Source organism: Canis lupus, chromosome 16 (assembly GCF_011100685.1).
Source record: "Canis lupus familiaris isolate Mischka breed German Shepherd chromosome 16, alternate assembly UU_Cfam_GSD_1.0, whole genome shotgun sequence".
Lineage (NCBI taxonomy): Eukaryota > Metazoa > Chordata > Mammalia > Carnivora > Canidae > Canis > Canis lupus.
This window is the reverse complement of record NC_049237.1, coordinates 20,859,960-20,882,355: the sequence shown is the minus strand read 5'-3', so window position 1 is coordinate 20,882,355 and position 22,396 is coordinate 20,859,960. Positions and strand designations below refer to the sequence as shown.

Here is a 22,396-nt window from a genome sequence, read left to right as displayed (position 1 = left end):
AGGCGCAGGCCTACTCACCGCCCCTACTCGCCGCCCCTCTGCTTCCACGGCCAGCCAGGGGCGCCATCCCAATATCCACTCCCAGACCCGTCCCAGGTCCCGGGCTCAAGGTGGAGCCCCCACCGCCCTGGTGCTGTGCACATCCTCCCTCCAGCCCACCCACACCTGGGCCTGTGTGAAGGCACCAGACCCCTGTGATCCACAGTGACCAGTGCCTGCTCGCGTCAGGTCTTTATTCCCCTGTTCACTCTGGGGTGTGCAGGTTACCCTTGTTCCGGTGCTTCCCCGTGTCCACAGAGAGGCGCCGACGCCGCTCCAACCAATGCACAGTCCACTCATCCATAGGATATGAGCCAAGTGCCTCCTGTGCACTGGGCACGGAGCAGGACCAGGTCTGGGCAGTGAGCAGGGACCACCTCCCACCTCCCACCTCCCAGCCGTGGGGCTCACCCCTCCCCGAGCTGGGGTCCACTGAGGGTCTCCCATCACATCCACTGGGTTCTGTCTTGGGTGAGCAGCCTCTTCTGTCCCTTCCCTGGACGGACTTCACACCGGGCCTCGTCTGGACGGTCCCTTGGGCTTCCTCCTCGCTGCCCCCACACCCGGCCATCCCTACCGGGGCCCCTCCCGTGACTTGCACAGCTCTCTGCCAGAGTCAGGACCTCCTCCGTCCATTCACCCCATCAGCAAACGTGGAGCACGGCAGCGTGTCATCGGGAGTGTCCATACGTTAGTGCCAGCGCCAGTGTTCTTCAGCGCCCATGTCCCACGTCCCTGGGACCCCGCCCACGTCTTGGAGACCCGCCCCCCACACCTCAACACACTGCCCCCCACATCCCCAGGACCCTCCCTACATCCCCGGGACCCCGCCCTCCAAATCTCTGTGCTCCCCCCACGTCTCCATAACTCCCCACATCCCCAGGACCCTGCCCACATCCCCGGGCCCCCACCCACATCTGTGTGCCTCCCCCAACGTCTCGGGGAAGCAGGTGAGCTCCTGGCTTTCCCGCCCCCTCCTTGCTGATTCACCAAACTCGCTGCCGCAGACCCTGGAGGGTCACTGCCGGGCTGTCCTTTCCAAGGACGCTCATGTGCCCAAACTCCAAGCACTCACTGTGACGTGTGAGAGGCACCTGCTCCGGCCTTCCCGCAGACCAGCTTTCTACAGCCAAACACAGGGCTCCTGGCTCATTACCATCGGTGTGCAGATTTGCGGGGGCCTTTCCCCCGCCACTATGTGAACCACCCCCCGCCCCCAGGCCTCTCTGGTAGCTCTGACCCCACATCCCTGCACAGCAAAGCCCAACGTCGCTGGTGCACGTTTCCCACATGCGGCACCTCGCGTGCTCGCCCTGGTGCCCCTGTCAGCACCTGGTCTCCACCAGGAGTGGAAGATTCTGCCCTCAGAGTCTTTGGGCCTCTGACTTGGGGTCACCAGAGCCACCATCCCTTCTTAGACTGAGCTTCCTGTCCTCTTAGCCGTCCAGCCTGCTTTTTGGAACCGTGAGCATGCTGAGGGCCCCGCTCTGACCCCTGGTCTCTGATGGGTCCCAGGCACAGTCGTCTCGGTCTTCCCTGAACTGCCCCCTGAGGGATCGCTGGGCCCCGGCCTTGGCTTTATTCTCCTTCGTGGGATGCTGGCCCCAAATGTAGCTCTGCAGACTGACACAATCACTATGTCTCTTAGCCCCACACTTTTGTCCTTAGAGGGTGAAACAAGGTACCAGCCATCTCTGCCCCAGGCCCCACTGGGTGACAGACACAGCATCACCGTTGGTCACTAGCACTGTCCACGCACTGGATTGAGCCCAACTCCAGGAACTGGACTTGCACTTGGACTGTTTGTGACGATGACTGTTCAAACTTGCAGAAATTGCCCTCCACTCATGCTGGATGGCCGCCCTTCTCACTAGGGGGCAGTGGGGGTTTGCCCAGGTGGGGGGCTGCTGGAGATTTGGCGGGTGGGGGTGAGGAGGGCCAGTGAGCCCACCACCATGGCGCTGCCTCCTTCCTTTCCACCCACCTGGTCTGCTGCCTTCTCTGGTCCCTGAGTGGCCAAAGCCTGACCCACCATCTTCGGGGGCGTAAATACCCACGCCCACGCACTGGAACCTGGCTGTGAGGGCCCCCCACCCCCGAGAGCGCTGTTTGTCCTCCCTGCAGCCCCAGGGCCTTCTGTGTGCCAGAGCTTTGGAGACCACCTCTCCAAACGCTTTCCCCTACCTTGACCCAGAAAGCTCTGGGTGGGGTCTCCAGCCCAGGACCCCTGCATCCCCCTGGGCTTCTGTCAAACCAACCCGTGTTCAGAAGCCGCCCTTGACAGAGACACAGGTGCTCAGAGATCAGGAGCCAGTTTTGGAAACTGAAAATGAGAACAAATGGGGCAAGTGGAAACATTTTTTTAAAAAGCAAATAATGTGTGTTTCTTGGATGTTAACCACCTCGTGCAGCATTAAGCCTGATTTTGGTGATTCTGGGTTTTTGAGTGTTATCAAACGTGAGCATCTCCACAGCTTCCTGACTCTGAAGTGCACAACTCACACATGCGATCACAGCAGAACAAGAGCCCTTTAAGCCAAATGGCAATATCTCAAAACAAAATGTAACAGAAATGGACAGATGCACGCACACTACCCTGATAGACTGGGGCTATTTTGATGTATTTCAAGATCTAATCTCTGACATCTTGAAAGTGTTTGCATTTTCTTCAAATTTACAAAGTGGGAGGTTCTGAGAAGATGGCGAAGGTCTCAGAGCTTTACGATGTCACTTGGGAAGAAATGCGAGATAAAATGAGAAAATGGAGAGAGAAAACTCACGAAACAGTGAGCAAATTGTGGAAGTTGGAGAGGAATTAATTAATGAATATGCTTCTAAGCTTGGAGATGATATTTGGATCATATATGAACAAGTGATGATTGCAGCCCTAGACTATGGTCGAGATGACTTGGCATTGTTTTGTCTTCAGGAGTTGAGAAGACAGTTTCCTGGCAGCCACAGAGTCAAGAGACTAACAGGCATGAGATTTGAAGCCATGGAAAGATATGATGATGCTATACAACTATATGATCGAATTTGACAAGAAGATCCAACTAACACTGCTGCAAGAAAGCGTAAGATTGCCATTCGAAAAGCCCAGGGGAAAAATGTGGAGGCCATTCGGGAACTGAATGAGTATCTGGAACAATTTGTTGGGGACCAAGAAGCCTGGCATGAACTTGCAGAACTTTATATCAATGAACACGACTATGCTAAAGCAGCCTTTTGTTTAGAGGAGCTAATGATGACTAATCCACACAACCACTTATACTGTCAGCAGTATGCTGAAGTTAAATATACCCAGGGTGCACTTGAAAACCTCGAACTTTCAAGAAAGTATTTTGCACAGGCACTGAAACTGAACAACAGAAATATGAGAGCTTTGTTTGGGCTTTACATGTCAGCAAGTCATATTGCTTCTAATCCAAAAGCAAGTGCAAAAACAAAAAAGGACAACATGAAATATGCTAGTTGGGCAGCTAGTCAAATAAACAGAGCTTATCAGTTTGCAGGTCGAAGTAAGAAGGAAGCTAAATACTCTCTTGAGGCAGTTGAAGACATGTTGGAAACACTGCAGATCACCCAGTCTTAAGGTTTCAGACTCTTTCACATTACATTTCACAACTGCACAGTTGAACTTATTGGCCTGTGACTTATTTACTAAATGCCTTATTTACTAAGTGCTATTTATATACTAATTTTTGTTAAGAGGGCAATTGTAAAGAAAGTTTATATAAACCTAAAAATGCCTTTTATTGCTAAGCAGGAAGATGGAGGAAGTCCATGGAAGAGAGATTTAACAAGATTCATATTGATTGTACATCATTCTCTTCATATCACACATATAGAACTTCTCTTAAATCACAATGTGATATAGAAATCCCATAAATAAATCTTGTGATTTATTAAAAAAACAAAAAATTTACAAAGTCGTATTTCTTCCAAAGGAAACCTACCACGTTACAAGAAAAGCTGAAGTATTTAGGAGAAAAACAACATAGGAGGTTGTCACCAGGAGGGCAGCTCATGAATGCATCTGAAATAAGGAGCCATTTTCTGGATCTTGGTCGTATGATGATATCCAGCTACCAGATTAACCTGCCCAACATCTCAGAGGCGGACCCTCAAAGAGGCTCTGCATCGCTCCCAGGCAGCACACGTCACCGCGCCACGGTCCTGGTTCACGCCAAGTGCCGCGGGTCAGCCACAGAAGGGGCTGCCCTGACTGCCCTGGGGGGTAAAAGCACCCCATCACCCAGCAGATTTGGGCCAAACAGGGATGGCCATCTGCTCAGATTCTAAAAAAGGAAGTCTTTCCGTCTCATATAGGGAGGGAAAAGTTTTCCTCAACCTCCCAGGGGCCCTGGCTGGGTCTGACCGTGTAACCGACAGACAGGTAAGCAGAAGAAAACACCCAAGTATGTTCAGGACAACTTTCAGGAGACTTGGGAATGTAGGAAACAACCCAAAGGAATGGCGAGAACTGAGTCTGTGATGCTGGATTTGATGCAGGGTAGACAGGTGTGGGGCCCACGGAAGGTCCAGGAGTGTGTGGTGAGGGCAGAACATGGGGAGACGAGGGAGGCCCGTCAGCTGGGGCGCTGCTCAGGGTCCCTCAGTCCAGGAGATATGGGCTCTCCCTTCCTGTGGGGCAGTGAGGGCACCTGTGTCGTGAGGGTCTTGGGACCTGCTTCAGGGCGAAGTGTGATCATAGCTGTCCTGCTCTGGCACCGTCTCCAACTCCTTCAGCTTCAAATACTTACATGTCAGGCACTGTATTTTGGGGCAGCACGCCCTGAACCCCATCCCCACTGCGCTGTGATGTTAGGTGTGTTTTTTTTTTAATTATTTTTTTTTATTTTAAATAAACGGAGTGGATGTGGGGGAAGGGAGGGGCAGGGAGACAGAATCTCGAGCAGACTCTGCGCCCAGCATTGAGCTGGACACAGGGCTCAATCTCATGACCCTGAGATCACAACCTAGGTCGAAATCAAGAGTTGGATGCTTAACTGAGCCACCCGGGTGCCCCTAGGCGTGGGGTTTCTATATACATCTTAAAGAGACCTGGGGTGTGAGCACCTTGATGAGTGAGGTGAGGAGGTGGGGACCCCAACCCGACAGCTGCCCCCACTGTGTGTGTGTCCCCTGTTCCTGTCGCTTCTCAGGCACAATTTTGTTCAAGGAAGGATTCCGTGGCCAAGACTAGGTTGATTCTAAAAGTTCCCTCGGAGTCTGTGAGTCTATAGTTGTGTTCCCACTGCTGGAGTGAGTGTGCGCTCACCACATGACAGTCGGTGCTGTGCAGCATGGTGCAACAACCCTCCTGCACCATTGCCATCCAGTTGCTCCAAGTCCTATGGGAGGCACGTGGGCACGAACCCCTGGTCCAGGCCACCCCCCCAGAGGCCCTGCTCAGGGGCTCTGATTGGACTCAGGAGGTAACTTGGCGTGGAGGGACCTTTGCCCACAGGGTGAGGAGAGCACCAGGTCAGCTTCCCCCAAGAATAGGTGGGGGAAATCTCCATGGGACATCAGGTTGAGGGGAAACTGTCCCCCTCTGCATCGTTGGTGGCACAGGCACCTGCCTTCATCACGCCTGGTACTGACTTGCAGGATGGTTGACCCAGCTCTTGACATGTTGGCCATGACCTTGCCAGCGGGTGGCTGGGAACCCCATGAACACACCACCTTTGGCCCTGTGGGGAGTGGGGAGGTGCGGGTCGTGGTGGCGCTGTGATGCATCCTAGAGCGCCATCAGGAGCACTGATGGAGCTGCTCCAGGGCCGCTGTTTGGCTTCTGTAGTAAATGGCAAATGTGCTAAGACTCCTACTCTCACCCCATAGAAGGTCTGTGCCGTCCACACAGTGGGTGCCTCCGCGGGGTGGGGCAGTTGCCATCATGAGAGTTGATCTCATGGGAGCTTTGCAAAAAATTAAAACTGAACCAAATATGAGACCATAGGAAGGTAACTAATTACATGGGAACAGGCAAACGGACTGTGATGATTCCCTTACTCGTTCTGAGGACTCGAACCCCTAACCATAGCGGCCGCGGGTGTGTGCATGTGTGGGGCTCAGCGTCGAGCAGAGCTGCTGGGACTCCAGGCAAGTCCTCTCCCTTTCTAGAAGGCTCTTCGGGCTGACGTTTGACTGTTTGAGTTGTTATGGGTTCACAGGGAGACAGAAGGACGGTGCCAAGATGCCACGTGTGCCCTGGCCCTTGAGTCTCCCCACACCAGCGCCTCTGTCACTGCGGGCTGGTAGCAAAACCAGAAGGTGGATGGTGGCTCAGCATGTGCATAGAATTTTGTGTGTGTGTGTGTCATTTTATCTTTGATGCCACTTCTTAAAAATTTGATTAAGAACAGACCTGCGACTAAAGTAAATGAGGACATGTTTGTGCTTAGAGATACGTGAATGCCCCAGCGGCTCCATGGGGCTGAGCCAGCCCCTCCTCACCTGTCAGCCTCGTGGATTGTCATAGAGAACACTGATAGTGACCCAAGTCACCACATGTTTGTCAATGTCTTTGTCTGCTCGGCATCCCGCACAGGAGGGGCCCCACGAGTAATTTAAAGTATCCCCGGTGCTTGGATGGAGGCACGTGCTTGAAGTCCAGGGGCCAGAGCCATGGGTGTGGGTGCATGCCGGGGGCCAGCAGGGTGGACCGCAAGCACCTACCCAGGCAGCGGGAGCCTGACATGGAGGCGGTGGGTTCTGGGGGTGCTGCTGTCGGAAGAGCAGGAGCTGCGGGCCCTGGCCTGTGAAGGGACAGATGGTAGCATTTTAGGATGGGCGGAACGAGTGCGAGAAAATGGGGCATCGGGGTGGACAGGGCCTCTCGGGAAGATGCTGGGAGTTCACTCTGCAATGCTGCTCATGTGTTTTCAAGAGTCCGTGATCCTCCTCCTCCTCTGCACGTGCCACAACTCCCGGGGGTCCTCTCTGCCAGCCCGTGGGATGAGGTGTCCTGCGACTCCATGGACGGGCCACGGGGGCTTTCACAGCTGCCCCCAGACCCTGTCGTCACTGCTGCTCCTCGTCCCATCCTCATCTTTCTTAGAACTGAGGAAAACCACACAGATGTGCGTTCAATATAATCAGTGGCACCTGACATGTTGACAAATACGAGTTTCTCATGAAAGAATGTCTTTTCCTTCTGAAATGCGTGTAAATACCACGTCATGTGGACCACGGATGTCGTTTCAATACTTTCCCTGATTTAAAGGCAGGAGAGCCGCCCTGTGATGTGGCAGTTGCTATAGTGACACATTCCGCTTTTATTGAATATCAGAGTAAACAGTCACCTGAAGTGAAGTAGGTGGCATCTGGCTGTGGCGGCCCCACACCTCGGCCAGCCCGACTCGGCGCTTGGCCTCTGCTCGCACCGGCTTCAGCGGAAGCGGGCCGGCCCGGGGCTCCTCCGAGCTGTTGCCGAGGCTGGGATTCGACGGGGTCCCCGCAAGAAAGGAGGGCCCAGGCCCATCTAAATAAAGCGTAGAGTTTCCCTGCAGCTGCATCTACAGAGCCGGTTAGTGTGTCCTCAGACGTTACTTTTCATTTAAAAACTAAGCTCTGAAGAAACTCCCGAGAGTCCACAGGGGGAAATAGTTCAGACACCGTTTCTAAGGCTCAACAGGTAAGATTCGCTTGGAGGAGAATGAAGACGATGGGAGGGAATGGCCACCCACCGGAGCCTCGTACGGCCCCTCAGGACAGCCCCGCAGCAGCAGCTGGATGCAGCTCCTACGCAAGGCAGGGAGAGGCCAAGGGACAGAGGTGGTGAGCCGGGCGGTCCCACTCGCACACCTGCGTCCTAGACCCTGGGCTGCGCCACACAGGCTCTGAGACCCAAGAGGCCCCAGGTTCGCCCTCTGGTGGAAGGGACCTGGTGGCTCCAGCCCCACGGCGGACAGCTTCACGCTGCGTCTGGCCCTGCAGACAGACCTGCGTCCACCTGAGATCCTGCCCCTCAGGGGCTTAGGTGGGAACGGAAGAGGAGCCATGCGTGTGCATGCTGGGGCCACTGCCACAGGGCACCACACACCAGTGGCTCCCACGGCCCTGGGGCCTGACGTCTCAGTGGCCTGACCCGGGGCCCTGGGGGGATCCCTTTGTGCTTCGTCCGCGTCCCGTGGATGGCCTCCTCGGCCTGCACGCCGCTCTTCACGTCCAGTTCACATCCCCGTTCACAGGGATGCCTCTCGTATGGGGTTAGGATGTCTGTACCCACCCTGTGTCCAACGCGGGCCCCGCCCCATGCCCTGGGAGTTGGGACTCTGACACACCCTCTGGAGGGACACGGGTCGTCCCTGACAAGCTGCTAATCCCCCTCCCCACTCCACCCGAGGGCTTGGGCTTTAAGAAGCTGCTTTCCTGTCAGGAAGGGTCTGGCACGCGCCCTCCGTCCCCCACTGAAAGGACACAGGGTCCCTTGGCGCCTCGGAGCGCAGGGCGCCCGTCCCCTCCTGCTGCCCCTCCCCGTAGGGGCTGTCAGAGCACGGTGTGGCTGTGTGATCTCATGTCTGCGCCGTGTAACTGTGCACTCGAGAGTAAAAACGGTGTCTCCAGCGTGCCGCACGAGGCCTGACACGCAGCAGAAACTCCGTAACCATGCCTTGAGGGGAGTTGAGTCGTGAACCCCGCTGCAGGGTAGATGCCCTCGTCAGCTCGCTTGGCGCCTTTCTGCTCTGTCCTCCGTGCATCGTCCAGGCTGCCCTTCCCAGGGCTTTGAAACCTCCGCGGAAAACACAGGACTCCTGGAAGGATTCCTCCCTCCTGTTGTGTGCGCTCTGGCCCTTGTCACAGAATCGCACAGGACGCTCTGCTGCACCACAGCTTCTCTCCTGCTAAGCTGGGCTTCATCTCCATGACAACTGATTTGAATACCTCCTCTATGCTTAATCCACGGGTGGTTGGGGTTTTTTTGTTTTTTATAAAAAGGTTCGTTTCATCCACACGAAATAATTAGTAATCAATATAACACAAAATATAATCAAATGTGAAATTTCAAACACTTCTATCGAAACATACGTGCAGTCGAGGCGATGGCTGTCGAGGATGGCAGAGGCGGACATGACTCGCAGCTCTCCGCTTATCGGTAGGTGAGCACATGTCCCCGTGGCCAGGATGAGGTCCCTCGGAGCACGGCCCACGTCTCCGGGCGCCTCCCCCCAGCCACGCTGACAACTGTTCACCACCAGTAAGTGCAGGAACCCGCATCTGACCGGTGATGAAGGGGGCGAGGTGGCCAGGACTGGAGGACGGGTCCCCGCGTGTGGGGTCGTGCTCAGTATCCAGGGGGCAGGTGCACACCGCCTCTCCTCTCATTCCCCCGGGTCCTGGTGCACCGTCCACACCAGCGTCCGCAGTTCCACTCCAGGCCCGAAATCCACACAAGGCCATGCGGTCCCACTCTGTCTCTGTGCCCCAAGATGGATCCTCGTTAACAAGCTCTGGCACCTGAGTACCCCTGATGTGTCACCCCACAGCTGGCCTGCAGGATGGGACTTTTCACCTGCTCCCATCCTGCATGGGACCCACAGCTGGCAGGTAGGTCCTGCCACCCACCAGGCTCTTGCCAGATCATGACCCCACTGACCTGGGGGTCAGTATCCTGGGACCACTGTGACAGGGGGCCCTAAACTGGAGGCTTAATGGACGAATTGACCTCTGCCCATTGTGGAGGCCAGAGCCCACCATCCAGGTGTGGGCTGGGCTGGCTCCCTAGGGCTCTGGGGAGGGTCTTTCCTTCCCCCACTGCCCCCACCACCCCTGCCCCTGCCGCCCCTGCCCCCAGTGCCTCTGTCCCTGCTGCCCCTGGTGCTGCTGGCTGGCCTTGGGGGGGCCCTTGGCTCACAGACCCAGCCCTCCAGCCCTCCCCCTGTGTGTCTGCCCTACAAGGACACCTATCACTGCAGGCTGTGCCCGTCCTACCCCAGAAGGACCTCATCTTAACTCAAATGCATTTCCAAAGACTAGTTTCTATGTAAGGCCTCACTCACAGGTACTGAGAGTTATGAGTTGTACATACCTTTGTTAGGGGGACACATATTAGATCCAAACCACCCTGAAATCACAGATGTCCCCCACCCTCTGGACTCCAAGCCCCAGCACTGATCCGTGGCTGACCTACAACTGAATTTTTCTCCTTTTGGGGCTACAGTACTTTGCTCTTCTGGTTGTATGAACAGACCTCGCCTCTCTGGCTAAATACATTTCCCTGTTAATCCAGTTTGACCCCCAGACCACACGCACCCCAGACCCACTCCTGTCTGCTGGTGCTGACACAACTGGGGGGATCCAGGGCCCGCATGGGGATGGTCCTCATGGATGACACTTGTCCTGCGGAACTTTAAGGAGGAAGAGATACCCAGAGCCCTCTGATAATTCCATATTTTCAGGTAAACATGAGCAGTAAATCTAATGTTATTTTTATTAAATTAGTGAATTCTTGTACTGTCCTATTGTTAACTTTTCTTGTCAAGATTCTTAAAAGTCATAATCTCCTTAGTTTACCCCTCAGGCATATGAGCATCTGCTGTACTCTATGACAGGAAATTTCTTTTTTTTTTATATGAAATAATTTTTAGCTGGAAGGTAGGGTAAATGCTTACATAAAATTTTCACCTGCAAAGTCCATGAGCTACAAGTGCAAAACCTTAATTTCCCAGATTCTGAGCAAGCTGCCCCTACTAGGAAGTGGGGCAACCGATGGAGGAGCGCTGGCAGTGCAGCCTTGGGCTGATCTGGTATTGTGCAGGTGTGTCCATGTGCCAACTGGACATTCCTCTTCCCGGGCACCCTATGCAGTCTGGGCCTGCCGTGCACTAACTGTGGGCCAGTAACCAGGGATGAAGTAGGGAGGGGTGCGTCCGCTGCTCCCACAGGACATCTCAGCTCCCTGGACGCTGGACATGGGCCGCAGCCTGAGGGCTGCCCTCCCCGTTTACACAACGTGCTTTATCATCTTGTGTCAAGGGTTCCTCCAATTTGCTGGGGCCACAGCACCAAGCTACCCAGCAGGCAGGGGACATGGGGGGCCCAAGCCCCCGGCCCCCAGCCACTCCTCCTCAGTTTGCATGTGCATAACTTTTCCTTTCCTTCCTGTGCAATGAAGCACCGAGTTAGCAGCCAATTAGAGTTCACAAGGCTTTTTATGGAATTACAGCTGTTTTTCTTCATGAGAACATAAAGCAAAAGGATATTCTTTTTTTTAAGATATTATTTATTTATTCATGAGAGACACAGACAGAGGGAGAAGCAGGCTCCCTGCAGGGAGCCCTATGTGGGACTCGATACCAGGACCCGGAATCATGCCCTGAGCCAAAGGCAGACACTCAGCCGCTGATCTACCTGGGCATCCCCAAAAAGATAATTCTTGAGAAGTAACTTCATTCCTTTGACAAGCACTTAGACTTAATGCCACACTGAAATAGAAACATCTTTCCTGTCATATGCCAGCACCGTGCCCTGTCCTGGGCAGGACGTACCACAAATGCTGGACACCAGCCTGAGGGGTTGTTCCCCCACCCACCCTATTAGTTTCCCGCAGCAGCCTCAACACCGCATGTGGGGTGCCTGCAACACCTGGTGCTCGTTGTCTCACAGCCCGGAGGCCTGGAGCCTGAGACCCGGGCATGGGCAGGGTTGGTTTGCTCTGAGGCTGCTCCCCTTTGCTGTGTGGGTGACCGTGTCCTCACTGGTCCCCATCTGAATGTGTCTGTGTCCTGATCTTTTCTCGTGAGGGATCTGTGCCCCGCACAGAATGAGGGAGCTCATTCTAACCTAGTCATCTCTCTAAGGCCCCAGCTCCAAAGAGGCCACATTCTGAGGTCCAACGTATGGTTGGGGAGTGGGGGGCAGCTGGGCCTGGAACACCAACCCATAGTCAGATCTGCTTCGTGAGTGTCTGATTAAACTTAGGGTGCCTTGTGCGTATTCGCTCCAAAAGACAGCATTTCAATAAGCTGACTTCTGAGAAACATACCCATGCTGTGTTTCTAGTGTTGAATGACTGTCAGAAAAGGAAAACATTGTACCAAGCCAATGAGGGAGATAAAAAATAAATAAGAGTGTGCATTTTTAGAAACACGATGGGTTTCTGTGCACAAACCCATCAAATCTGCAGTTTGATCTAACATCCAGCCGTAGCCATTAAGTAAAAATTACCACATGGCCCAAATAAATTAAGTCTCAGCAGTGGTGGTGTTGAGGTGGGAAGAGCCAGCTGACCTAAGCAGCGGGGTGGCTTGGCCATACTTGGCCTCCTTCCTCCAGCGCGAGATGTAGACACGCCCCGCTAGCTTGCGGGGGAGGGGGGGTATGGGGGCCCAAAACATTCTTGACATTAAAACAATGTAAATCGTGTTGTGATTTTATTTCCTTGGCAAAGGGTTGCCTGTTTCTTTGTGGCTTATTTACTGATGGAAGCCTTTTCATTTTGGCATACAGCAGGTAGAGAAATGAATTTATTTTAGAAATGTCAGTGCTGTTTTATGATGCTGCCTTCGGCAGCGACATAAAAGGGACTGATTGTGAAACAGCTAATTTACAGATCTTCTCTAAGTGAATGCAAACAAATTCTGGTCCTCAAAGCCCTGCTAATATACAATGTTCAATTTTTAATTTCCAGTCCATCTTAGATTATGGGGATGAAAAACAATATTTAATCCCTCGTTAACACATGAATAAGCGGAAGCTGTCATTTTCAACCAGACAATAACGGGATTATCTCAAGAACTGTCAGTTTATGTGAAAACATTATGTTGCCCAAATTTTCATAAAAATTAGCGGTGGATAATATTCAAGATCAGAGCCATGGAAAGAGGAAAGTCTGCATTCATGGTAATAAATATTCATATTTGTCTGCTCAGGAGATGAAAATCTAATCAAGGGGCTATTGATGCGCTGGCTTTTTTTTTTTTTTAAACCAAGATGTTTTATCTAAATTGGGTTTGATATGGAAATGAGTCTCACTGGAGTCCTCCAGGCCATGAGCACGTGGGGATCACGGGGTGGGGCGTCCACGGGGTCAGGTGTAACTGCAGCTGACCACGGCCAGCACCCACACCGGACATGAGCACCTCGCAGAACTCAGGGTCCTAGGCATTGAACAGGATGCAGTGTTCTGGTCCCTTCCTTTGTTTTTTAAGAAAAACACAATATGATTTCATGCCAGTTAACTTCTGGCTACTGCAGGGTTAAAATCATCTGTGTTTTTGCTTTTGTTGACAATTACCATAAATCAGAAGACACTCCGCATGAAGCTTAATGAAATATGTATGATTTTAAAAAGAAAAGATAGTAGCTGCAGGATGTTGTGTATCTGTGTGTGTCCCTGATACTTTCTGAAGACGACACTTTTCCCCACACGTCAACAAGCATGTGGAAAATCTGAATAAAATGGCCATGCGTTGGCAAACACGGGGCAGGTTGGCCCATGAAGGCATCCCGATCCTGGCCCCGCCAGGGTCACTCTGTCCTCAGCAGGTCTGAGTGCTCCAGGCCACGACCAAGCCCCTAGCACCCGGGTGGTCCTGAGGCTGCAGGCCCCAAGCAGAACAGAACCATTTGCAGCCCTCATGGAAGTTCCTAGAGAGCAGGAAAATGATGTGCCGGCTCATCCTTAGCAAAGGACCAAATACGCCCTTTAACGCAGCAGGGACACGATAACCATGTGGCTTCACTGTGTATCAACGTGTCCTACTTACGTACACGGGACTTTCTTTAGATCAATGCGATCTGTTAGAGCAGGGAATTCATATATTAATGTTGTTTTCAACATATATGTTGATGTTGTTTTCAATTACAACCCTGACCTCTGTTTCCCATTCACTTGTATCCCCACCCTTTCAGGGGAGCTGATTTAGGGGACGGTCTGGTTATTTTGGATAAACACATGGACAGCATTCTCTGGATAGAAGTTTCCTCCCACGGCTCCTTCTGTACTGGGGCAGGAAAGTCAGGAAGACCAGAAACCCTTTCCTTCCGTGTGTGTTGCTCACTGCCTCACCGTGTCCCTAACACGGAGGTCTGAGTCCTACAAGAGCTGCACCCTGTTCCCTCCCTCCCTCTTCCTGCATCGTCAGGACCTGAGGCTTGATGTGGGGTCCACAGATACTTCATTCCTAGACACGTGTAGGGATGGGCATGAAGAGGGGGCGGAGGGCACGCTCAGGTCTCCTGGGCTCCACCTGTGGTTTGCCGACATCCCTTCCCATATGGACAGGGAACTAATGAGTCTTTTTTGGGAGAAAACATTCCTCCTAGATGTCAGGTTTGGTGTGTGTCCCTGCCCACCACTGTCGTCCTCAGGGGTCCCTGGAGTCAGCTCCACACATGCCTGTGTAGACGCTACCCCTCAGGTATGGGGTGCTGATGTCTGTCCCCGACTTTCCCCCCAAGATGCTCCTCCACCCTAGAACCAGCTGCCTGTGTCCTGGAGCCCCCGTGCAGGCTGCCCCAACCTCCCCTCGCGCTGACCTTCCCTATGTGACCCTGGTCGTCCCCACAGGTGGCAGGTGAGACGTGTGCTGCACCCTTGTCTCAGGGCATCATGCTGTGTCATCCTGAGAGACGTCGGACCAGATGTGTGCATGTGGGGATAGGGGGAGAAAGAGAGGAAAGCCGTGGGCCGGCCTGCCGTGTGGACACCAGCCAGGCCCTGTGCACTATCCGCAGGCCCCGGAGTCCCACCCGAGTCCAGGGGCCCGGACCTAAGAGCAGGATGCCTGGTGCAGAGGATGCATGGCCAGGTCCGTGGACAGCAATCGGCCTCCCCCACACTTTGTTCCAACTCTTGACTCAATGGCCAGTGTGCGTGGGACCAGCGCACAGACCACCCAAAGGACCAGGCCCACTGCCTCACCCGCCACAACCTCCCGTGTCTGCCTGTCGCTTCATGTGTCTCCTGCTTCCACACAAATGAGAACAGCAGCTATGGGGGTGGAGGTCAGGCAGCGCTCACACCGTCCACAGCTGTGCGAGGGCTGGGACATGTTCCTAGGGAGCTGGGCCTGAGGTGCTGGCGGGCTCCCTGCAACAGCCAGGCTTCCTCTTTCCTGCCGGAGAACTCACTCACGAGTGTGCACACGCCCAGGTGTCCATGTGTTTGCAGGCTCTCTGTGCACCGGCCCACCTGTGGCCTGCACTGGCTGTGTAGGGCTGTGGGGAGAGGGACCCCGTATAGGGAGGAGCAGAAGGATGAGGGATGGAAGGACCAAGGTCTCATGGCTGCGTGGGGAGTGGAAGGTGTAGTCTCGTGAAGGAGAATTTAAGTAAATATTTATTTAAGTTAAATAACTGGGATTATCTGCAGTGGAGCTAATGTTCTATCATTTTAAGGAAAAGGGTAATACGCCACAGCAGAAAAGTGTTAGGTTTTAGACACACAAATGAAGCAACTGTCCCGGGACTGCCACTCGTGAATTCTGCATCCTTGGTGCTGAGAATTGTTTCCAGCGCCGATTCCGCCCTCAGCGTCCACCCCATGCAGCGCATCCGAGGCCATGGCCAAGAGGGGCCTCGACATGAGGGTCTTCCCACAGGACTGTCTCATAGCTCACGTGGGCACTCATCCCTGCAGCCTGGCTCCCCGCGTGTGGCTGTGGAAGGAGGGGGACTGGGAGGCGGGCGAGGGCAGCTGGAAGTGGACGTTAATGGCTGGGAATCGGGATCTGTTGAGTGGAGCTTGAGCCAGTGCATCCCCAGACAGAGAAACAGCCAGCACAACTCGCTGCGGTTTGCCACAGTGCAGACCCCACGCAGCCCCTGGACCCCACAGGGAGCCCCGGCAGCAGTGCCACCTTCCTTGGGTCCAGGCAGGACCCGCCACCCCTGAACCCCCAGGCCCCCCTGAGAGGCCGGCGTGCTGCAGCCACTAGGATCACACTGACATCTCTTACCCCCTTGGGGGCCTCTGTTGGGTGGTGGGACCTCCACACATTGGCAAGGGGTTTGCCAGGATGGACAGAAGGGGCCACGGGAAAGATGTGCAGAAACTGGAGGAACACACTTACCACCAGTCTCTGGAAAGCCTGGTGGGGTGGCCCCACACTCTGGAAGTCCTGGACGGCTGCTCTCAACCAGACTCACATCACCCCAGCAGGAGGACAGTGCCCTGCCTGGAGGAAGGGTATCCGAAACTGCTGACGGGGATCTCCCCATTTTCTGCTCTAAGTACTTGAGGCCCAAAGGAAGGAAGTAGCATCTCCCTCTGGCCCACAGAAGCCTGTAAACTCTCTGGTTTCCTCTTGTTCGAGGAACTGGGGAGTCCCTGAAGCTCCTGGGAGAGCACTGACCGCACTCATCACCAGCCTCCCAACGAAATTCCCAAGACCAAAATCCTCATCTCAAAAATGAGTGGAGTGATTGTTCATTTTCCAGGGACCCTGCCCTTGGCAGGAGGATTTTCTGCAGGTTTTTCTACTTATTTATATATGTGTATACATGTGAGCCAGTGCGCATGTATGAGCACATGTGTGCATGTGTGCATGAGCCTGTGAGCATGAGCCTGTGTGCTTGTGTGTGAGCACTAGGCATAAGCCTGTGAGCATGTGAGCATGTGTGCATGTGTGTGTGAGTGTATGAGCTTGTGCGCATGAGTATATGAGCATATGTGCATGAGCATATGAGTGTATGTATGAGTGCATATATGTGAGTGTGTGCGCAAGCATAAGTATATGGGCACGTGTACACAAGACTGAGCATGAGCATGTGAGCACTTGTGTGTACATGTGTGTATGAGCGTGCACGTACAAGCCTGTCAGCACATGAGTGAGGGTGTATGCATATAAGTGTGTGTATATGTGAACATGCATGTATGAGTATATGTGCACGAGCCTGTCAGCACATGTGTGTGCATGTGAGTGTGTGTGTGAGTGTGTGTGTGAGTGTGCATGTATGAGCATGTGTGCAGGAGCCTGTCAGCACAAGTGTGAGTGTCTACACATGTGAGTGTGTATATGAGTGTGTGTGCAAGCGTGCATGTATGAGCATGTGTGCACAAGCCTGTCAGCACATGTGTGTGTGCGTGTGAGTATGCATGTATGAATGTGTGCAAGCATGCATGCACGAGCCTGTCAGCACATGAGTGTGTACACATGTGTGTATATGAGTGTGTGTAGAAGCATGCATGTGTGAGCGTGTGTGCACAAGCTTGTCAGCGCATGTGTGAGTGTGTGTGCATGAGAGTGCATTGCTCTACTTCTGGGAGCATACCCAGCTGCTGCGGGCCGACTCTGACAGGGCCACATTCTATGCCTTTCTCCCTGTCTCCCAGACCCCAAAGCCTGCCTGTGAGTGAGTCCAGAAGCTTCCAAGATAAAAATGGGGCCTCGTTGAAAGAAGAGAGTTGTGAAGTTATCAGCTGCAGGAAGACACTCCAGGGGGAGCCAGGCGAGCAGAAGCAGAGAAGGGAGCTGGGGCTGGAGTAAGTACGGGAGGAGTAGAGGAGAGCGCAGTGCCCAGAAAGCAGGAGGCGGTAGTCGGTTTGAGGACAGAGTGAAGTTCAGGACACCATCACTGACAGACATTTGGTGAGTGTGACTGTCCTGTCACCTACTAGCTCGCCAGCCTATGGGAGGGACACTCTGTACCCTTCATTCTACAGAGTTCAGCCCACCAGACTCTCTGATTTGTTAGGGCTGAGGCAGAGCCTAAGAATGTGCTCTTCCAAAGTTCTCCATGATGTTGCGACCTGGGGCCCTACTTTGAGAACCCCTGCTCTGAACATCTGGGTCTTGCCTGGTGAAACAGAGGGAAATTGGTGCCTAATTCAGAGGCCGCTTGTGTCCAGTGATGTCTTATGTAGTCAGCAGTGCCATGTGGCACATAAGAGAACAGTTCCCCCCCCCCCCCGCACAGAGGTGTGCTGCCCCTACCCACTTGCACTGAATGAGCCCCTAGGTAGGGCATATTCTCAGAGCCCAGGCTGACCTGTCCTACCATAGCCAACACAATGTATGCTCACCAAGATCTCCATGAATATCTGTTGGATGGTTGGGTAGATGATGGGTGATAGATGACAGATGGATGGATGGACAGATGGATGAGTTGGATGTGTGGATGGATGGATAGATGGATGGATAGATAGATAGGTCAATGGGTAGATGGATGGGTGGGTTGGTGGGTAATGGATGATGAATGGATGGATGGATGAATGAATGGATGGATGGATAATAGATGGTTGTATAATGAATGATGCTTTGGTGGATGGATGCATGGGTTGGTGGGTGACGGATGGATAAAGAATGGAAGGATGAGGGGACAGTGGAAGGATGAATGATGGATGATGGATGGGTGGTTGGATGGAAGGATGGATGGATAGGTGGATGGGTTGGTGGGTGATGGATAGATGATGGATAGATGGATAGATAGGTGGGTGGAAGGATAAATGATGGATGGAAGGGTAGATGATAGATATGCTGGTGGATGGAAGGATGGATGATAGATGGGTAGATGGTGGATGGATTGACTGATGGACGATGATGGATGGGTGGATGGTAGGCTGATGGATGGATGGTAGATGGTGGATGAATGATGTGTGGTTAGATGGGTGAATGAGCTGTTCATCTGGATGCCTCAGAGTTCATTATCTAGAGCTATCCTTGAACTTAAAATCTTTTTCTATATGCCATATTTTTCTTCTGTTTAAAAAATTATAGTCATTTCTTAAAATTGGTGGTTTTACTGAATTACACCAGAGAGAATATAGGTATTGGACAAGTGCAGCTCTGAAATTCATGGGACCAGTTTCCTCTCGGGGTGGCTCTCATCTGAAGGCAGGGACTTCTCTGGAGCCAAGGACCCCATGGAGTCACGGGCCTCAGTGTGTTGCCCTGCAAAGATGTGGTTCTATCATGGAAACAACCCATCATGGGAACAAACAGGTGCACTGTAACCCTGAGAAGAAACATCCCTCGGCACACTCCATCCCTCAACATGTCCTGCAGGAGTCACAGTTCAGAGGAGTTGCGGGTCCCATGCTCCCCCATCACTTGGCCATGAGTGGGTCACAGTACAGTGCCAAGGCGCTCACCTGGTCACATCTGGAGAGGAGCCGTTCCCACACATGAGCGCTCGAGTCACTGGCATCTGAAGCACCAAGTGAACCTTGCCTGGTTTGACTACATCGCACAATGGTTGGGAAGGTGCAGAGCATCCTCTTGCCTTCTGAAGCCCGGGATGGTGGGCACATCCTACCGTTCCTGGACGTGTGATGGGTGTCGCCGAGACCCAGCTGACCCCAGGAGGGCCGCTGGGTGCTATTCACAAAGTGGCCACCCAGAGGCTGTGGCACCAGTGGTTTGTGCCCGGGGGTCTAGCCCCCGGCTACCCCTCCCTCAGTGCCTCCAGGGCTCCTCCTTCCTTTGGCTGCCCTGGGGTGTAGAGAGCATAGGCCCCAGGATGAGATTTAGGGAGAGTCTGGCAGTCTGTCTGTCTGTCTGTCTGTCCACATGAGTGCTAGCGCCCAGGCTTCCCCAGCCTCTCCATCCGCTTTATGTTTTTGAGATTTTCCATGTTGATTTGTGTAAGTGACCTCTGGTGATGTGAGCTTTTCTGTCTTTTCCCCCACGAGGATACCACCCACTGTGCTGTGAGCAGGGCTGTGGACGCATGTCTCCAGGCACACGGGCTGCACCTTCTCTGGGGTATGAGACCTGATCTCAGCTCCCCCGTGTCAGTGCTGTGGCTGCAGGGAGCGGGGGGGTTGCTCAAACACTGAGAAAGGTCCACAGAGATTAGAGCGGGTCATGAGTGTGAGTGAACACATGTGCGTGTCTCTGCAGTTGCGCTGTGTGTGTTTGTACGTTTGTGTCCCTACACAGGTATGTCATATGCATGTGTGTAAACAAATGTGTGTATGTGTATGTGGGTGTGTGGGTGTGTGGGGTGTGTGTATACATGGTGTGTGGTGCGGCAGGGGAGTGTGGTGCATGTCTATGTGTGCTCGTGGGCTATGCATTAGTATGTGTCTGTGTCTTACATGCACGTGTGACACATGTGGTGTGAAGTGTATGCACACTCAGTGTACCTGCTGTTCTCTGGCACTGGGTGTGTGGGCAGGGAGCCCCGGCAGGTGCAGGGGGATGGGAGCCTTGGCCGGGGAGGGCACCCACAAATGACTAGTCCTGCTGCTTGTAATGCCTCTGTCACTAAAACCACGTTTGGATAAAAGGAAGGGAAACAAAAATGGCAGAAGCAGAGCCTCTGACTCAGTTTCTAGCACCTGTCCCACGGGTTGCTGCAGAGACGGGGAAGGAGGTGGATGTGCGAGGCCTGCAGTCCATGGCCCAGCTGCCAAGTGGCACCCCACCTGCCCCGTGCTCTGAGCCTCCGGTCCTGCTGCGGCTCCGGGTCACCACGGTCCATGCACAGGCTGCCCAGGAGCAGGAGACAGGTGCACGAGGACAGACACAGGTGAAGCCTGAGTTCCCACAGCGATGCTGGGAGGACAGTAGCACAGGGGCCTCACCAGCCTTAACTGGGTGGTTCTGACAATGTCTGGGCATACGACGCAAGCCTCCCTTAGTCTTCTCTTGACAAGGCTCTGTGCAGCAGGGCCAGGCCCCCACATGGTGCAGGACCCAAAAATCACACTTGCTCTTAGAAGCCAGAGCACCCGTCAGCTTTGGGGCCCCCAGAGCCTGATCTGCACACCAGGAGGGAGGCTTCTGGGGGGGGGCACCCCAGCTGCAGACCCCCCAAGATGGCGGCCCAGATCTGAGCTCAGGGCTTAATCACATTGTGGAGGCAGCTCCTCACCCCCTGCTCCAGCCCCAGGGCCCAGCTGTCATCTGGCCCTGGAGTCACCACCTCCAGGCAGCAGTGGGTGGGAAACTGCTGTGAGGACCCGGCAGGAAGGAGGTGTGTGGGGACCATGCAGGATGCATGTGGCCCCCGTCCCATGGCTGAAGGTTGTCCGGGGCCACGCCACCCGTCTGGGGAGCTGGGACCCGCCAGCCGTGCATCCAGGAGACCAGTGGCATTCTCATCTAGGGACCAGGCTGCTAACCTGCCCACTCCCTCCAGGGGCTGCCTGCGTGGGAGACCCCTGGTCTGGGTGTTTGTGCTGCTCCCTGAGTGCATGTGTGAGGACATCAGTCCACCAGTGACCCATCATCACCTGTGTCACCTCTGAAGAGCCCGTCCCCAAATATAGTCATGTCCTGAGGGGCTCGGGGGGGGAAAGGACCGACTGTACCAGGGCTGCAGATCATGCTGTGGCTGCCCTGACACTTGCCTTTGGAAGAATCGTGTTTAAGTTATCAGAGTTTTGGGGGCACCTGGGTGGTTCAGTGGTTGAGTGTCTGCCCTCGGCTCAGGGCGTGACCTCGGGATCCTGGGATTGAGTCCCCCATTAGGCTCCCCACAGGGAGCCTGCTTCTCCCTCTGCCTGTCTCTGCCTCTCTCTCTGCATCTCCTGAATAAATGAATGAGGCCTTAAAAATATTATCAGAGTTTTAGCTAATATTATTTTCCTTTAGAAACTACTTCGTGTATAAAGCTGTGTTGGGCACAGGTCCAGTCCCACTGGCCAGAGGTCAGATGCTGGGAGGACTGGCCCAGCATGACGACAGTGGTCCCTGTCCAGACGAGAAGGGAGATTGTCGGAGGCATCCTGACGTTTCCTGCATGTGCTCTCCAGAGTGCCGGCTCTGGAACATTCCAGGAAGAGGGCCTCTTGGTACCAGAAGCATGGGGAGGCCCTGGTGGGACAGCTCAGTGCAGGTGGACTTACAGCGGTGGTGACCTGACTGCTCAAGCTCCCCTGACCCCAGAACCTACTTTTCCTGTGACATTTCTGGGGTCACGCACTGGGGAGTGTGGGGCAGGCCTGGAGGACAGCAGAGCAGGCCTGGAGCTCAGCCCACTCGGGCACACGACTACCCTACCATCTCCTAAGCAAGCAGCCTGTGTCTGGGGCCCGGGCCCCAAGTCCGAGCTCCCTCCTGGCAGCGTCTGCTTCCGAGGCTTTCACAGATAGCCCACCGTGGGAACACATGGCTCAGCTGGGGCCGTCTCTGCCCCCCGCTTTCCCTGTTCAAGGAAGAGGCTGCTGTGTCTGCACAATGCTGCCAGTGAGCACCCCTATGCGTCACCAAGCGACGCTTCCTTCCCGGGCCACGTCTGAACCACGTGCTTCCCACCTGGTTAAAGCTACACATCTGTGTAAGCTTTGTGATCCCTTCTTAAAAAGCATTTTGTGTGCACAGAAGGCTCTGCACTGCTTTTTTTAGCCCATTTGTGAGTATTAAATATTCATCTGTTCCATAAGGCATCTAATTGTTAACCTTGGGAACCATGATTGACAAAATGGTGAGTAAACAGCTTCTGTGCCAACCACGCACATGGT

At 53.9% G+C, this 22,396-nt stretch overlaps 1 protein-coding gene and 1 pseudogene across 2 annotated transcripts in view; both read left to right on the top strand.

Moving 5' to 3' along the window:
* The window catches only part of PTPRN2 (protein tyrosine phosphatase receptor type N2), a 727,688-nt gene that overhangs the window by 484,447 nt on the left and 220,845 nt on the right, over positions 1-22,396 (top strand). The window lies entirely within an intron of this gene.
* Positions 1,997-3,927, top strand: LOC102156512 (annotated as a pseudogene).